The sequence below is a fragment of the Parus major genome, chromosome Z (genome assembly GCF_001522545.3).
Source record: "Parus major isolate Abel chromosome Z, Parus_major1.1, whole genome shotgun sequence".
In the NCBI taxonomy this organism is placed as follows: domain Eukaryota; kingdom Metazoa; phylum Chordata; class Aves; order Passeriformes; family Paridae; genus Parus; species Parus major.
In genome coordinates this window covers 17,229,645-17,248,450 of record NC_031799.1, presented here as the reverse complement: position 1 = coordinate 17,248,450, position 18,806 = coordinate 17,229,645, and the positions used below count along the sequence as shown (strand labels likewise).

General features: G+C 40.4%; 1 protein-coding gene across 5 annotated transcripts in view; it reads right to left on the bottom strand.

The window, feature by feature from the left end:
- GPBP1 (GC-rich promoter binding protein 1) overlaps positions 1–15,039 on the bottom strand; it is a 35,685-nt gene extending 20,646 nt beyond the window's left edge. Inside the window, exons 1-4 of one of the 5 annotated variants that reach the window (XM_015614973.2) lie at positions 14,612–15,039; positions 13,124–14,185; positions 12,253–12,320; positions 2,460–2,612 (exon numbers count right to left, since the gene is read on the bottom strand). The gene's annotated coding sequence lies outside the window, so the exon portion shown is untranslated. Of the gene's footprint in view, positions 1–175; positions 344–2,459; positions 2,613–12,252; positions 12,321–13,123; positions 14,186–14,272; positions 14,478–14,611 lie in introns of those variants that run through there. The other 4 variants (XM_015614974.2, XM_015614972.3, XM_015614976.3 and 1 more) reach the window with 4 other exon arrangements.
- Positions 15,040–18,806: the final 3,767 nt, after the last annotated feature.

Sequence of the window (18,806 nt, the reverse complement as noted above, 5' to 3'; positions counted from 1 at the left end):
CAATGTATCACCAAGTTATTGGGGCATCAGCTATTAAGTACAGGACAGGAAATCCACTAACAATGGGAAACAATTAATAGATTTATCTTACTGTTTTTAGAAAACTAATCAACCTTCCTAGCATTATTTATGCAACTGTCATGAGAAGAGTTTATTAACTCACTAACATATTTACCTTTTATCCTTTGCACAAAAGACTGGGTGATCACCAAGTATCCAAGGACTGGAAAGGTATTTTGTAAAAAGACCTTTTCCCACAGCTCAGTGACACTGGCTGCCTATTTCTTCATGCAAAATTTTTTCTCAAAGCAGATTCAAGTCTTCCTCATGTTCTCAGCTAAAGAAGCTCTAAAAATCTGTTGATAGTGCTGCTCTGTCAGATGAGTCAGTCTTTTTTCTTACTAAGAAACTTATATGGCAAACACAGAGACCTGGGCCAAAACCACACGATACTCAGAGCACAAAGTCAGCAACAGAATGTATGTGTTAAGTTTCAATAAGCCCATTAAAAGTCAAACTCTTAGGATTAATTCTTCCAAGTACTTTTGATAAAAAAACAGCAAGAAAAAAAAAGCACAGATGTATTTCTAGAACACTACCTGACCAGACTCAGAGGTTTGCAGTTAAGCATTAACATGAAAAACAGCTCCTGTGGATACTCCCTACTGAAGTCAAGAAAATATTTTCTTTCACCTAATTGTACATATGCCTGGTCTAGCATTTAGACATGGGAACAGAGAGTACTTTCAATATTAAACCTTTATAACTTTGAACAGGCACAAATATCTCAGCATAATTAAACTGGGAAACAAAGGGCAGGTCAGGAAAAAACATTTTAAAACTGCTTTAGAGGACATAGCCTACCCAACTTAAAGTTGCTGGTTGCATTTTTTACCAGGTTTCATAAACATTCTTACAGCTGCTAGCTTTCTGATATTGTCAACAAGTTTGCCCTATATATAAAAAAAATTAATATCATCATGATCTCTGTTCAGATGATCTGACACATATTTGATAGCTCTAGAATATTCTTATTTCTGAGTAAAGTATTTTTCATAAACTCAAAACAGATCACAAAGCATAAGAATGTGATGTCAGCAAGGCACCTCTGCTGCCACAGGCAGGATTTACTATGCTTAAAACCTTTGTGATCAGCTTGGTTGCCAACACTAGTGTGCTTCTTGCTTGTTTTCCAAGCTTGACCAACAACTAGCAAATTATTCTGCAACATATTCTAACATTAAAAAGGTTTTTTCTACCTTATTTCCCTGCTATTAAGGTCCCCTACCTAAGCTATCCCAAAAAGTCAGAGATGTGTCTGCATTCTGCATCCACCAACGCATCTGCGAACTTTATTCAGATACATATTATCTACTACTTTTAAATTAGACAAAAACAACATTTAAAGTATTTTAACAGAATGAAAGTCATCCAGTAGTATAAAATTGCTTTTATAACACTGACCTGAAACCATACATCTACTAGCAAGTTTTCTCTTGCACACAAACCGCACAAACACTGTTCAGTAACACTAATAAAGTAGCTGATGTATCACCAGCATTAATAGAGCTATCAGAAGTAAACTTAGTGAGGTAAACACCATAGATTCAAAATCAATTCCAGGGCTTTCAGAAACTCTCTTGGTAACAAAAGAGCAGGTCCAAAATTTATCATTAATGTTTAAGCCACCATTCCCTATTAGCACAGATCTGCCATTTTTCAATCTAACTGTAGCAAAAACTAACTTGGCTCAGGCTCTCAGCTGCTTAAGCAAAGCTGCACCATTCTAGAAAGGTAAGAAAAATATACTGAAACGTGCTATCCTCATACTATTAGCACTCAAATACACTTATGCCTTTAGTCAGACTGGTCAAACTATTGTCTCATCTCAGCAATAGCCTCTTGTGACCAATTCAAGTAATGTGTAGTGACCTTAGTGACCTCAGTAAAAGAAGTCTTCCGTAGCCCATAAATTTAGATAAAATTAACATGTTGCTGTGTTGCAAATAATAGAATAGTTAAGAGCAAAGAAAGAAATCCTACTCTTAAGTTTTACATCCTGAGGGAGGGATCTCAAAGAAGTCTAAAGAATTTTGCTTTAAGTAACATGCAGAAATTAATCCAATATTCAATTAAACAAAATTTAATTCTATAGTTTTGTGAAGTATTATCTTCAATAACAAGGCAGTGACTGCCAAGGAATAATGAACAGCTGGTTCCTGATGATGTACAGTGAAGATATTTGTCATAAATATTCCTCAGCCATCTACTTCAAGCCACATTTGCAGCTGAAATAAGAGCACTGCACCAAATAAACTCAACCAACACACAGAAAAGGCTGGACTGGGCCTTATTATTGAGTCAATAAGGTTCTTTTGAAGCCTTCTTTGGTAAGAAACTATTTCTCATCAGTTGTATAACAGCAGGAAAACCCCATATTCTAAAGAAATTTGTGTTACCTGCATAGCATCTGGGAAAAATTGATGTACTGTCTCCAGTTTACAAAAATAAGTAACATGCTATGAAGTGGGAAGCTGAAAGCAACTGCATCAATCAGGAGTCAAGACTTCTGGGAAAGGATAAAAATCAACACCTAGGGTCAACACCCAAATCTGCAAAAAAAACCAAAAATGAAGCTGAAAACAAGTACCATTTGTACTTACCAAATTAAATGAAGAAATCAAACATTAAAGACTATAGTCAATTTTCCTCACACTAATACATTTTCCCTTTTTAAATTCCCACAGAACAAGTGAAATCACACTTAAGAATAACAGCATAGGAATTCAAGATTTTACTTGGTGCAATAACAAACTATTTTCAGTGATCAGGGACATGAAAAGTCTAAGGAAACTATCTGGCTTATTTTGACTCACAAAATGAAGATATAAGACGCATTTAAAAAGTGGTTATGAACATATGAAGGAGAAAAATTCAGCAAGAAAGGAGAAGTGTTAATCCAAAATACCACCAGAATCACAAGGCAATCAATCACAGTATATTGAAGCTGGACAGACACACGAACCTGAAGACCACAGGAACAATATTCTGAAAAAGCTTTAAGGTTTAGATAAATATTTGAACCTGTAGTTTTCTATTACACTTCTAAATCAGACCCTAATAATTGTAACTAAAGAGTTTAACATACAGTATGATGCATTATACAAAGATAACACTGTAAAAGCTAATTCGCTTTTTCCCTATTTTCTGTGCTAACCACTCAAGAGTGATATCTCTCCAGCAACTTTTTTTCTCTCTCCCCTGCTATTTGAAATCAATACAGTTTAAAAAACTAACATTTAAGCACAAAAAAGAAATATTGCAACGAAAATGTAAGTAAAATTCTGGGGTTTTTTTCCTGCAATAACACAAACAAAATTCAATATGACACAAAAGCAGAAAACACCCTTCTATTCATGAACTTTCAGACTATCCTGCTTTCAGATTACTTTAGCAAAACGTTTCCTCAAACTTCACCTTAATATAAAACTTTTCACCTTATATGCAACCATTCATTCACTATTACTGGGACAAGCAAACTTACTAACATTTAAGTTTCATTAGCAAAGCTTGTTCATAAACTAAAACCTCCATCACTCAGTTCTCACATAAAAGAAGGGCATGAACTACACAGAACAAGGACATGCTGATAAACAAATTAGCTGAAATAGTGTTACGGAGTACATCTTGGCGTTAACAAACACTATTTGTCACATTTTAATAAAGTTATGTAACTGCATGCAGTAAGAATTAATTTCTTTTAATACTTAGTTTTTTCTCATCTATTTATTTATTGGGGGAGAGGGGGTGACGACAGGCAGAAAAAAATGCTTGCTCATTCTCACACTGTTTGTGCTAAATTTGGGAGTGCTACCACCACAGTCATGTTAGTCATGGATTTCATGCCCTTCACTCTGGGGCAATTTCACCAAGCAGGCAGACTGGCAATACATGGCAGTACTTTCCAACCGCTAGTGAAGTCCAAGAGCACCACAGGCTAAGCACAGTGCAGAACCCCAAGCATCTGTCACTCCAGAGTGGCAGAAATTGTTTCTCTGTGTAGCACAAAAAAAATGGGAATACACTGCAGTCACATAGACTCAGAACAGTGTAATTGCAGAGCCACTTACAGACAGAATTGTGTGTATGTACCACCTGACTTAAATGCAGCACTAGTCCAGGAAGCACTTGTGCTGCCAAACACTATGAAGAAGAAGTATAAGACATGAAGACAGAACTAGACTATATTTTCCCCATGCCAGGGAACTATAAAACACTGGAAACAGCACAGACAAAGCTTTAAAATAAATAAAACTGAAATGAAAAATAAAATAAACTAAAACCCAAGCTAAACTAAAAATAAATTTAAAATAAACTAAAAATAAAATTAAAAATTAAAATAAATATTAAAAAAAAAAAAAAATTAAATAGGAAAGTTTCCAGCTCAAACTCTGGAAAATTTACAGTATCATGTCTTCTGTGCTGCTTCTGACAACATAGTAGAATAGCAAATCCCTTTAAAAAAGTATTTAATCTGGCCTTAAATGCATCATGAAAACAAAGCCTACTGAAGTCTAGAATCAACTGATTACACAGAAACATAATTCACCTGATCAATCATGGTCCCTTTTAAAGACAATCCTTTACCCAGAATTTCTTCTAGTTTTAATTATGCTCATCAAACCTTTACAGTGTTAAAAAAAAAATCCCTCTAAAATTTACACAACACTAAAAATAGCCATAGGACATCTCTATGAAGAACATCTTCCTATGGAAGGAATTGGATACTCCGTAGGAATTGGAAAAGTGACTGTTGTGAGAACTGAGCTGGAGGCAATCTCAGCACTCCCTGCATAAGTGGACATGAAAGACTACAGATGGCAGGGCAAAACAAATCACCTTCTGAAATATTGCAAGATGGCTGGGCAGAGAAAGCAGATGTAATCAAAACATTTGGGATTTCAGTTATCTCGTACCTACAGACTCTAGTCCCATCAACAGTATTAACAAAACTAAAGTTTTCCTCATGATTTGCACCTCCACACAATTCTACATGCAGAGTGTAATGGCTTACTAATTTTAAATTTGGAAAGGACTTTCTGAAAAATTAAAGTATAACATCCAAAGATAACTCTGAAAGACTAATGGCCAACTTATACTTTCCTAAACTTCAAGACTAATAGCCAACTTTTACTTCCCTAGAACTTTAAACCAAGTATCAGCCTGTGCCCATTGGACAGATACTGCAGGCTCTTTATCATCTTTGTGGTCCTTTACTGAACTATCTCCACCAAATCTCACCCTTTCTTGGATCAGAGAGCCTGTAACAATGTTACACATCCTGCAAAGGTGACACAGTGTTCTACATGTGGCCTCACCAAGGCTGAACACAAGACAAAGCTGAACTCCCCTCCACCTGCTGGCACCACTCTTCCTAATGTTGCCCAGAGAGATTTTCATTTTACTCGTTAGGAGGACACATTGCTGGCTCATGGTTGGCTTGCTGTTCAACAGGACCCCAAGGTCCTTCTCCACAGCTGGCATATGCAGCTGGCATTCCAGAAAATTCACACTTTCCCTTTGCTTCATGAGGGTCCTCTATCCACATTCTTCCACACAACAGAACAAACATCAAGTGTATATATGAGCCAGTTCACCCTATCTTATATTATTTGCAAACTTGCTGAGTGTTAACTCTGCCCCACTGTCCAGGACTTTAATGAAGATGGTCAATAGCAGGGGCTCCTGTACTCTGGGGTACCGCTTCTTCTGAATGCCTTTGTGCCACTGATCACATCCCTGAGGACCTGTGCCTCACCATTCAGATAGCTTTGGATACACCTCATTGCTCACTTCTCCACACGTACCGGGCACCTTTTCCACATCCATGTCATGGAACACAATGTCAGAAGCCTTACTGAGGTCAAGATAAACACCATCCATTGCTCTCTGTTCATCTGCCAAGCTAGTCACCCCATTGTAAAGGGTTATTAGCTTGCTGAAGTGTGATTTCCCCTTCATAAAGCCATTTTGACTGCTCTCACTCACCTTCCTGTCCTTCACATGTTTGGAAACACGTTTCCAGGATCAGCTGGTGTACAACCTTCCCATGAACTGAAGCGATGCTGACTGGCCTGTAGTTCCCTGGATTCTCCTTCTCATCTCTCCTGACGACAAAATTAATATTTGCTCTCTTCTCTTACTCAAGAGCCCCTCCCAATGACCATTAGACCTCTCAAAGATAATAAGGAATGGCTTTGAAGTAACATCAGCACCCATGGAAGAATGGAACACTTATCATGGATACCTCTGCACCCCTGGAAGCATCCTGTCAAGCCCCATGGACTTACAAGTTATTTAAGTGTTCCCTAACCTGATTCTTTCTTCACTGCGGGTGGAGAAAGGAAGCACAGCCGAACTTGAAGATGACAAGGACATGAGACCAGAGAAGGTCCCCACCCAATTTTAAAGGTGTTGTTTAACTTGTCTAACCAGTATTCAGCTGGCAGGGACTGTCCCACTGGTATTGAACATATGCAACCTCAGGGAAGTCTCTTCCAGTGAACAAAATAAAAGTATTTCTCTAGTTCAAAAACTTGTCTTCAGTACTTAAAATAGGTTACATTGCTATAGACAAGATACATTTGGTAACACTCTCTCCTGAACTGGGAAAATAAACAAAAACAGCTTTGCTTTTTTATAATGTTCTAACATGAAGAAACAGATAGAATACCTGCCATTATATAGTGCCATTACTATAATAAGAAAAAAACAGGCAAATAATATAGTAAAATAGCCAAAACTTCTACATTTTAAAAATTTAATCTGCTAAAAGTGGTGTGCCTTTGGAATGTATTTACTATGGCATATCTACATCCTATTTAAATGGAGCTGACCAAAATTTTGAAGGAAGAACAAATTTTAAAGTAAAGACAAAATTGGGAAAAAGCAGAAACAAAAACAAAACAACCCTGTCAGCTGAACCCATCACCAGAAGACAAGGAAAACCAATGAAAAATAGTTCTGTATTTTCAGGTTCTATACTTAAGCTTTGTCTCTGTGTAGTCTGTATCATTTCACAGAAAACAGTTTCTGTGACACTTGGGAACTTGAGAGATTGTAAGAAGACCATTAAAATAAAAGACAATATGAACTCTAACAGCTAGGAATACTTGAAGCTTGTGAATGGAATTTCAAATTTAGTAACAATGGGGGGAGGGGAGGAAAGGTTCAAGCCATGAATTCACAAAATTAAAAAAGAGATACAAATTTCTTGATGCTCCCTGAAGATCAGTTTAGAAATTCAGTCAATTAATTTGAGAAAACCTTGAACAGAATAAATGTTAAAAGCACTGAGATGATATACACATTTATATTTTCCAAGGGAATCTCAAATTAGTATGTATGCATATCTAAGTGGCACATTCCTATGAGCTTTTATCTAATGCCTCAAAGATTATTATTATTATTATTACAGTAAGTACAGCACACCACAAATTACATAGGGGACCCTTAACTCCACTTTCCAACTACACACATCTGACAAACCACCCTGACTTTGTCAATGTAGTTTTTAGCACAGTATTTATAAATGGGGTACAAGAAGATTGCAAGCAGTGATAATCAAAGCACACTATAGTGTTGTTATGAGAGCACAGGAAAGAAAAGGTTATACACAGTGTCTCAATTTGCAGCTAACTGCTTTGCTTCCTTGATAATGAGCTCCAGTATACATATCAAATTCTTATTTCATCAGAAAACAAACAAGAGCACATATATGAATTTCAGAAGGTCCAACAAGGTAGTCAGAATACCAGCCCTTCAGTGTTCCCATCATGAGCCAGATTCAAATTTTGGCTTCATGAGCCAAAGTGAAACTACCAAATATTAGTCTGAATTAGGTAAAGAAACCATGTGCACAAGACCCAGCCATCAGTCTACACACTCTTTTTTCGTATACAGAATCACTCAGGACATTTTCAAACTAAGCAGACCTTCAAAATAACCCACACCACCCATGCTTTTTTCTTCTGACATGAAGTATGTCTTCTGTCAAAAGAAAAATTTCCAAGTATACTGGATCCTTCTCTGTTATCCTTCTCTGCTATCTCTAGTTAAGAGAAGCACTAATTTGAAATCAAGCTGCTAAATGTAAGGTCTAAACAATACTTCTATTTAAAATCTGTAAATCTCAATTTTCATTCCCTTTTTGAAGACACAGTTTATTAGATATCTTCCTTACTATTCTGTAACTCCTGTAGTTCCAACAAATCAAACTAAGCTGATTTCAAGTTATTTTGCTATCCAAAATTTGCATGTTAATAAAACAGAAGATATTCAAACCCTTACACAATCCTTATGAGTTTTCAAAACTGGAAGCATTTCTACTGATCACAAATTGCTACAAAAGCATGACAAACACTTCAATTGAAGATTCTTCTTTCATTCCTCTCTGTTTAAATGAACAGCCACAACAACAGAGTAAGTTTACATCTTTACAGTCAAACTTTTAACACTCTGAAGGGAAAGAGTGTCATGTCACCCCTTGTGGCATTTCAATGAAAAACTATTTTTAAAAAAGATTAGGTTTGGTAATTCTCTCAACTGCTTTGGTTCTCTAAAATTTATTGCCTAAGATTCATACCTTTAATAGAAAGGAAAGGGAGCTGAACTTCTGAAGATATCTCCCACCAGTTAAACAAAAACTTCTGAAACAGTTCAACAGCAGCCTCTTATTTGTCAATCACACTACTGCACAGCAAGCAGAATTTCATGTCCCCACCATCCAATACAGAACTATCCTCATATATATTCTACCACTGGACAATACAGAAGAACAAAAGAAGATATCCATAAAATTTATAATTTACCTCCTTGCTTCATGTTTTAAAAAGAAGTGTAAGATCTAAGGTTTCCTGCAGAGCACTAAGGAAGGAACAAGGTCCTCTGTTAGATCTGAACATTTACTCTAAGGTATGAAGAGTATACAGAGTCAAAACATAGTTTTTTAACCACTTAAATTAATTTTAACCAGTTAAACCTACCGCATTCTTTAGTACAGCCACAGACTTAACACTTACCTCTACAGACACTTAGCAAAAATATAGAAAACTCAAAAAGAAATCATCTTCATCATCTAAGTCTTTCAGATAACATAACAATGACTATTTAACTTTTTGTTTTTGCACCATACCAAAATGTAGACTAAAAAAAAATAAATTAAGTATTTCATAACATGAAATAACTTTACATTTGAAGGTAAACAAAAGCCAGGTTTCTCCTACTTGAGAGTCTAACACACTCTGGTGTGTAATGATTCCACTACATGGTACATGACCATTTAGCAAAAGCCTGATAGATGCTCATTTCTTGCCCTTTAACAAGATTCAAATTCAAAAGCTTAAGTGTGAGTTCAATTACATCACTGTAATTGAACTAATCACTAGTCAGCGTATGTTAATGTAGGAATTTCACCAGGAATACTTTTGCACTTTTAGAATTATCACAAGAAAGAAATAGCAGTTGAAAAAGGTAGAAGTTTTGCCCAGTGCTGAGTATATAAAGCAGATAGACAACTCCCTATTTCAGGTGTTTCCCTGACTATGCTTACCCAAGACATGAAGGAAGGAGACTGTGATAGCATTGAGAGCACCACATAGGGCATTATCCTCAGTTACCATGTTCAGTTACTCAAACACATTGAGTAAGAAAAAACATAACAAAAGCATGCCAAATTTCATTCACATCTGTTTATAATGAGGTCTGCAAACAGTTGTCTTTGCAGGACAGAATTTATTCCTGCTACTAAAAAAAAAAAAAAAACTAAATAAAAGCAACTTCCTCAGATGTTATTCATGAACTGGCACTGTAACAGTTTTATCCACACATGTTAAACAGAATAACCTCATTAGAAGGGAGGACAGAATAAAAGCAGCACAAAGTACATTGACTTGTATAACACTAAATATCTGCACAATTTGACTCAATCATTTTACTACTGTAATTCTGTTTCAGCTTTGCTGCAAGATTAAAGGGTACTTATTCTCAAAAGTTTCCACCAATAGTTTTTTCACATAGTAAAGCAACCTGCACCATTCTAAAGAATTAGCCAGTAAAAACGTACCCATTTTATGAACCTACCAGAATAAACACATCAGTAAAAGACAACCTGCTGACAGTTATCCCACTACAAAAGCTCTGTTTACATCAAGGCTTAAAGTATAAGCTCTTGGGAGCAAGGACATTCTCTTCATAGATATCTGCAAAGCATTTAACAGCACATTATAAGCACTCTGAAAACAAAAATCTAGGGAAGAAATTAAAGTGGACCAGCACACTTGGCATTCTCTCCTCAGTAGGTATGAATTTTCTTTAGGGTACAAGGGCACAGCTGTAAAACATTCCTGAATCCTTGTCAAACACATATGCACACTGATAAGAAAAAAATACACTTCTTTAGAACCCCTGATGGTAAGGGGGTAACATATATGTCTTAAACACCAATAGCTGGATATCTTAAACACTGGCTCTGTAGAGCCAGTTGATGGTAAATGGGATGTGGCTGGAGAAGGGGCCACACAGAGGTAGGACAGCACTCTTCTGGGACAAACAGCCTCATTCTAGTCCATGGAGACACAATAAAAGACAGCACCAGCACAGAAGCAGGCATGAACTTTTGACCAAAGGCCAATGCAGTAGGGGCATGAGACCACCAGGGATCCCCACAAAAACCCTCCAAGCCATTTCCAGAAAGGCCTCAAAGAATGGACCATGCAAGATAACTGATCTACACAGAAAATTAAAACCTTACCTTCAGGGCAAGGAAACTATCTATAAAAAGGTACACCACCAAGCCCTGGCTGCACACCCCAGGATATCCCGTAAGCCAGACCAACTAAATCTAGTGATCTCTCTCTCTTTCTTTTTCTCACTCTCCCTCTCCTTAATTCATCTCTTCCCTTCTACCCTGTCCCTACAATGTAAGCTGTGTGTTTATATAGTAGGCCAGGGACTGACATTCCCATTTCAATGCCAAGTGTGCAATTTATGCATAAAACCTGGTGATTTTTTGTGAACCCTCCAACTTTTGTTGTCCCGTTCAACTATACACAAGCATTCATGAATCTTGGGTGCTTCCTTCCCCCTAAGTGACACTACAACTTCCCAAGTGTAAGTACTGTGAAAGGAATAAAAAAATTATCCTACCAGCAAACAGAGAGGTGTAAAGATTTAATTAATTAATGAATTTAATTAATTTAATTTAATTAAGCTAAAAAGCAAACTCCTCAAAACTTCCAGAAGAGTCTAGAAAAAGACATCACCAAAAATAGAAAGCGGACGACGTAGATCCTTGATTTCAGTAAGAATGTCTTGAAAAGAAATAAAACTATCTCACAGCATTGAAAATTAATAGCTTGGAAAAACAAGCAATGCATCACTTTTTCTACAAGTTAAGAAGTGAATATTTCTATTACTCTCAAGAGCATACAACAGACAACAACCAAATGAAATGGCCACTCCCACCCAAACTCTCCATCTATCAAAATGCTTTTAAAAAAAACCATATTCATACGAGTAAATGAATATACAATATCACTCTTTCCTATTGGTTTGGTTCCTTAACAAGTGGCTCAGCTCACTACTCAATCCCAGCCACACCTAGACTCAATACAGAAGAGCCACAAGCCATAGCCAGAGATTACAGAAACAGCCCCCACTCATGTTCCAAAGTTTCCATATTTTCAAAGCAACAAAACTGAAACAGAAGTGAAAATAACAAAACAGTAAGACCATCCAAAGCAGAAAACTGAAGCTGGTTCAACCTTTTGACAACAATACTGACAACACACAGATAAGAACTTTAGTGAGACCGACAATTTACAAAATGTATGTAGATGCAAGTCTTTCATTAGTAGTCAAAATAACGAGCTACAGTAGTTAAAATACACTGCATAAATTTTTAAATTTAATTTTTAACTACACTTTTTCTACAAGGTTTTAACACAAGCAATCTTCCCAAACATTTTTGCACTATCCTCAAAGAAAGTCTTTTTTCATTAGTTCACTACTACTAATACTTTAGAACCGTAGAAGCTCACAAAAATACTTTAAAGAGTGACAACTGAGGTAAATGTATAACCTCTACCAGATGCTCAGTTTAAAGTGTACCCAATAACACTTGAATCATTTAAAGCCTTACGAATCATCAGGGTGGGGTAGGGGATAGAGAACTTCAGTAAAATTACCACTGACTTTTGAATTAAGTTGCTCTGTCCATCTTAATTTTCTTTCATGCAGTAGCAGTTCAGTTGAATGCAAACCTACGAAAAATTATTACAAACATGTCAATGCCAAAATTGAAAAATATTTAATCACTGTGGGATAAAGGAAACTACAATACATCTAAAAATAACAAGGAAGATTAGACAATTTACCACTATATTTAATTTTGAATTATTCCAAGGAGACAGACCTTTTTTTGAAGAGCTATGCTTGCAGACCAGGCAGACTAATTCATTCCCATTATAGAACAGAAAAATACATGTAAGTCAATCCCAAAATATCAACTCAGAAAATATCTAGCCTGCATAGACAGTAAAATAACTTTCAGTAAAAAAAACCTCTGGCTTTCATAAGTCACAAAGACTAGTGGGAAGAAAAAAAAACCAAAAGAGTAAAAAACCCTCTATATCACTACTAGCTTGATGCTGCAAACACATATAACACAAAAAGAAGGACTGACACATGCAAGCAATCCAGAAGACGTGGTCAAAAGAATATAACACTCACTGCTGAGATTACAACATTAATATGAAGGCTAAATTCCTTATGGATTTAGTCCAGATATAGCTACATTTGAATCTCACATAAAAATCACACTCTTATCTGTATGTTTCTCCTTGTACCTATACTCTTAAAATACTTAAGGAATTATTCTATTAATTATAAAAGCTAAGGAGTAAAAATTAACAAGCTTCAACATCTAACATTTAAAAAAAAACTAAAAAACCAACCAAACAAAAAACCCAAAAAACCTCTAAATAGTAAAAATTGCTGGATTAACTGTTCTACTGATATTTTTTTTTTCAAGTGTAAATTTATTTATGAACACTACAAAACTTACCTAATCCAAGAGGACCACACAAGGTGTTAGTACTGCGTGATTTATAGTTTTCCAGTTTGTCTTCCTTGAGATAATATCCCGAGTTCCCGTTGATACTACATTCATAGCAGTCTGACATAGATTTGACCTCACAGAAATCAGCTCCCCATCCTTCTTGCTTACAGATCCTGCAAGGCTATTTACAAAGTCTGCCAATGTCTGTCTTAACAACCTTTTATTTTCTCTGACAGGTTCTTCCTTTGTCTATTCCATGTAGATTCCTCTATACGCAGCATGAGCTCCAAGTGAAATAAATACACGTTTTACTCCACAAACTCTGAGGCCAAAAACCCAAATTTCACATGTGAAATTTCATGTGAACTGTAGAACATTTCCTACCTTCCGGTAGCAAAGGCATTTGTAAACAGTTACCTGGATACCTCCATACTGCTTATTGGCAAGAATATTTTTTTAACAAAAATATTAAATAAAATACAAAACAAAATAAGATAAACGAACATCTGTTAAAGTCTTCATCTATAAAATCGGTCTCACTGAAAAATGAGAGAAGACAATGTCAGAAAATCGAAAAAAATGAAAAAAGGGGGGAAAAAATCTGCCATGAAACTTTTCAGCAATGTTTCCACAGTGACTCAGGCCACATTTTACCTGGAGCCAGTTAACATAACTGGTTATTCCTCTGACTCAGAAAGAATGTTGCCAAGAAGAAAAACTGCATGTAAAAAGAGGAAAGTACTTTATTTTGGCAGCTGAAATATTCAGAACTTCATAAATTTAGCTATGTTTCCATGCCATGTGGACAAAAGAATCCAAGGGTTATGTGCTCGACACTACTAGAAGAAAAAACCTCGCGACTTCCTCAATTCTCTTCCCAGACGTCTACTGATTGTTTCAGAGGCCTTTTCAGGACGCAGCACGCACAGATAAACCTAGAACAGTGTCCGATATTTCTTCCCGTTCACAGTAAGCCACTGCCGCAGGTCAGTGTCCACCTTTTTTCTTCTCTGCCAGCTGAAGCAAAAAGCTGCGAACATCCAGGACCGACTCTGTCGTTCAATCCACCTACGGTAAAAAGAACCAGAAAAAAAACAGTTTTCCCTTATAAAATCTGGACTAGCGTCAGACAAACACAGAAGAAAACCCAAAAACCTTAATCCGGAAAACAGAAACAAACAGAAACCTGGATCCTAAAGAGCAAACACGGATGCAGTCAGGCAGCCGAGCCCGAGAGCGGAAGCCTCGGTTACACCTCCACTCACAGCCCGGAGAGGGCGGCAGGGCTGTGTGACGGCGGGCGCAGCCTATCAGCGAAAACCTGCTCCTGCCTCTCAATCCCGAGAGAAAAACAGAGTGCGGGGAGAGGGGGGACGGCGAGTGGGGGCTGGGTGGAAAGAGGCGGGGGAAAAACAGGGAAAGAAAGGGTCATTCCTCGTTTTATTGGGAAAGCTGAACAGATCTGCAGAAGGCACCCGGGCGGGAAGCGCTGACCTGGGCCAGGGACATTTCCCGGAGGGCCGGCGGGAGCCGCCGGGGGAGCCCCGGCGCGGCCCGGGGCATGCTTCCCTTCACGGGGTGTGGGGACAGAGACCGCTCCCGGGGTGTGCGGACACACAGACCGCCCGGTGTGGGGTGCGCAGGTAGACAGAACCCCGGCCCTCGGGGTGCACGACCTCCCGCTGCGCCTCCGCCGGGTATTCCTCTGCCCTCACGTGAGCAGCTCCGCTACCGCCTACGGGGTCGCTCCCCCAGCCGTCCCCGAGGGCGGTCCGTGCAGCATGGCGGAGGAATGAGAGTGGCAGCCCAGCTGCTCTGTGTCCGCCCCGCGCCCGTTCCCGGGGTGTCCCGGGGTGTCCCGAGTTCCTCCGTCAACACCGCGCGCGCACGCGCCCCGCGCGCTCGCCTCGCTCTCTCAAAATGGCGCCTCTCGGCGCTGCAGTGCTCCCCACGCGCACGCGCGCAGGCGCAAGCTTCACGAGCATCTTCGCGCGGGAGCCCGGGGAGGAGCGGGAGGGGCTCCCCGGTACCGCCCCCGCCATGACGTCACGGGAACCATCCCGAACGTTCCGGGGGGGACCGGGAATCCCCAGAGCGCGCCCCGCCCTCGTGGCGGGAGTCCCCGGCGCCGCCGTAATTAACCGTGCAGCGGCGCAGGGAAACGAACTCTGTGGCGGTATTGGCACAGGGCGCTCAAACCGAGACGTGGGCTCGTGCCGCGGGTCGGTCGGACCGGCCGGCGGGCGCTGCGGGATCTCGGCTGAAGCTCCGTACGCCGCGTATGCGGGCGGGAGCGGCCGCCCAGCGCAGCCATAGATGAGCCTGGTGTGCGCCGGTGAGATCCCCGCCGTGAGGGAGCGGGGTGCAGCGGGCACCGGGAAGCGCAGGTCCCTTCGCCGTGCACGGCGCTGCGGACAGAGCGGGCGCTCCGCAGCGCCGAGCGCCGCCCGCACCCGATGCACGATTTAATCGCGGCGCCGGCGGGCCCGAGGCCATTAAAAGCCAATAACCACCATTTAACAAAACAAAATATCAGCATCTTCGCTAAATCGACAGTAAAGGCTTCGGTGTACAAGCGCACGAGTGGAAACACCCTGGAGGTCCGCGCGGTTGTGCCGTGCGTGCAGTTTTGAGAGAAAAGTGATGGGTAGATTCTTACTGCCTGGGATCTAAATCAGCCGTTTGCAATTTTGAAATCCTTTTTACCAAACCTGTTTTTTCAATTAGCTAGGTAAAAAAGTAAAATTACAAAATTATATTTAGATATTGTTAGAAAGAATGCTGGCAAATGTTTGTGGCACCTGCATTTGATTCTGGATTTTCTTTGGAAGTTTCCTCCACAAGTTTGAAGTTATTGTAGAAACTGAGATTATGCACTGACTTTTGACAAAAATTGTTCTCAAGCTGTAGGATTCCTTTTTTAAGATGTATTTTACAGGCATGTATATGTGGCCAAAGTAGACTATGTTTCATAACTCGAGAGAAATTGAAAAGCAGCAATTACCAGAAGCTTTACTAAAAATCAACAACTGAAAAAATAAAGTAGAAAAAGGACATGGTAATTTCATCTTTAAACTGACAGAAGCTCTAAAACAGCTCTGAAACATGGTCACATTAATCTTCAGCTCAGTTCTGAGTAGTTAAACCCCAGCTCTGCTTTCTAACACCAGCAGCATTTTTCTAGGTTCCTATCACAATCTTGACTGCAGTGAAAACTCCTTTCTCTTCATCCTTGAAATGAATTGTTCTTTTATTTGCCTGTGCTACAAAAGCAAGGATTCCCAGGAAGGGTGTGAGAGCATCCCCTGTGTCCCTTAGTTATTTGCACAGTCTGATGCCAAACCTGAAACCATGAACAGAAAAGACAGGGTAGTGTTCTGCCATCTGGCCCAGCTATGAACCAACAATCCAGCACTTGGCCCTGATGAGCCTCACACTACAGGCCTCAGTCCAGCAATCCAGCCTGTCCAGATCCTTCCCTTCCTGTGCTCCAACAGACCAACACTCACACCCACAACTTGGTGTTGTCTGCAACACTGAGGATACATGCTCAATCCACTCATCCAGACCACTCATAAAGATACTGAACAGAAGTGACCCCACTACTGAGCCCCGGGGAAGCTCACTCATGACCAGCCACCAGCTGGATGTAACCCCATTCACCACCACTCTCTGGGCCTGGCCATCCTGATAATTTTTGTCCAGTGAAATAAGCACCTGTCCAAGCTGTCAGCTGACAGCTTTTCCAGAAGAATGGCATTAGAGAGAGTAACAAAGGCTTTACTAACGTCCAAGTAGACAATATCCACAGCCTCTCCTTCATCTGCTAAGCAAGTCACCTGGTCATAGAAGGAGATCAGGTTGGCCAAGCAGGACCTACTTTTCCTGACACTATGCTGGATGCACCTGATCCCTTGGCTGTCCTGCACATATCATATGATTGCACTATAGCACTCAAGATGTTCCTTAACCTTGCCAGGCACCAGTGTCAGGCCTGTAGCTCCCCAGAAGCTACTTCCAGCCCTTCTTGCAGATAGGTGTCACTTTGGCCAATCTCCACTCAAGTCAACTGGGGCCTCCCAGTTGGTAAATGATGGAGGGTGGCTCAGTGAGCTCTTCTACCAGCTCCCTCAGTATCCTTGGGTGGATTCTATTTGGCCCTCTACACTTTGGAGTGTCTAAGCAGCTCAGTAGGCCACTAACTAACCTCCTGGCAAGGGTCTCAGTTCTGCTCCTCATCCTTGTCTACCAGCTCAGAGGGCTGGTTGCCTTGATAATAACTGTTTTGTTAAAGGTTGAGGCAAAGAAGGCATTAACTATGTGAGCCTTTTCTTCATCCTTAGGTACAATGTTTCTCTCTGCATCTAATAAATATGGAGATTTTCCTTGGTCCTTCTTTTGTTGTTAATTTTCTAATAAAAATTATTTTAATTATCTTCCACACAAGTAGACAGACTGAGTTCTAGCTGAGCTTTTGCCTTTCTAATTTTCAGTCTGCATGACCTAGTAACATCCTTACACACTTCCTGAGTTGCTCTCTTCCAGAGGCCACAAAATCTCTTTTTTAGCCTGATTTCCACAAAAACCCCCTATTCAGCCAGGCCAGTCTTATTTCTCCCTGAAGAGAAAGAAGACTTTCTCTTATTGAAGAGAGATTACTTTCTTTCTCTGGCTTGTCTTTTGGCAAATAGGGATGGGCTGCTCTTGTGCTTTTAAGATTTCCTTCTTAATGTATGTCCAGCCTTCCTGGATCCCTTTGGTATTAAGGACTGTTTCCCAACGGACTCTCTGAACCACTGTCCTGAACAGTCAGTCTGCCCTCTGTTAGGTTAAGGCAGAAGTTTGTTGCTGGCCTCTCTACCTTCATGTGGTAGTTTGGCATTTAGGGAAAGCAGTGGGAACCACCCATGGAAGTGATTTGTTTGAGAGAAGGTGCTGGGAGTTTCTTCTGTGCTTGAGATCAGGCCAATAGCTAGCCACTTCTGAGAACTGACAGCATTTTGCACCACTGAAAAATAAGTTCACTTTTCTGAATACCACCTTTTAAAAACCCAAGCCTGGGAACTTCCTCCTTTTTCTTTGTGGCTCCGAAAAGTATCAGAGCTCTGGTGCAGCTGGCCCACTCCCCTGTGGCCTGTGTGGCCGGGGGGGCGGCTGGGCTGGACCCTAGCTCCCGAGCAGGGGATGGAGCCTGTGGCCCCAGGCCAGGCTCTGCTATGGCCCCTCCCAGGGAACCCTCCAGGTCCCATTCCAGCAGGGCAGCTGAAGCCCTTCCCAGAGGGTCCCCGGGCCCAAGCAGTGCCAGGCAGTGGCCAGACCTTGGCTGCTGACATCTGACACCCTCCCCACCCCGGCCCATGCAGAAGGCTCCAGGCCAAGAAACAACCATGGTCTACTCCAGGCTGAGAGAAGCACCAATGTGGCCTGAAATCCTACACTGTAACTACTGCCACTGCCTGGGCAAGATTTAACCCTTTCAATACACAGATGAAACCTGCAGACCTGTTTCTTCCCCCCAAAGAGAGTAAAGACTGATCGACTGGCACAGCTACGATGTCCTTTTGTACTCCAGCGCGGGCAAGTGCCAAGAGTGGGGAATCACTGGGGAGTAGGCTTGTCCTTCAGTGAAACCTCCAGAGTTCTGGGTTGTTGGAGTCTGAGATACAGTGTGTATGCCCTTGTTTTTAAT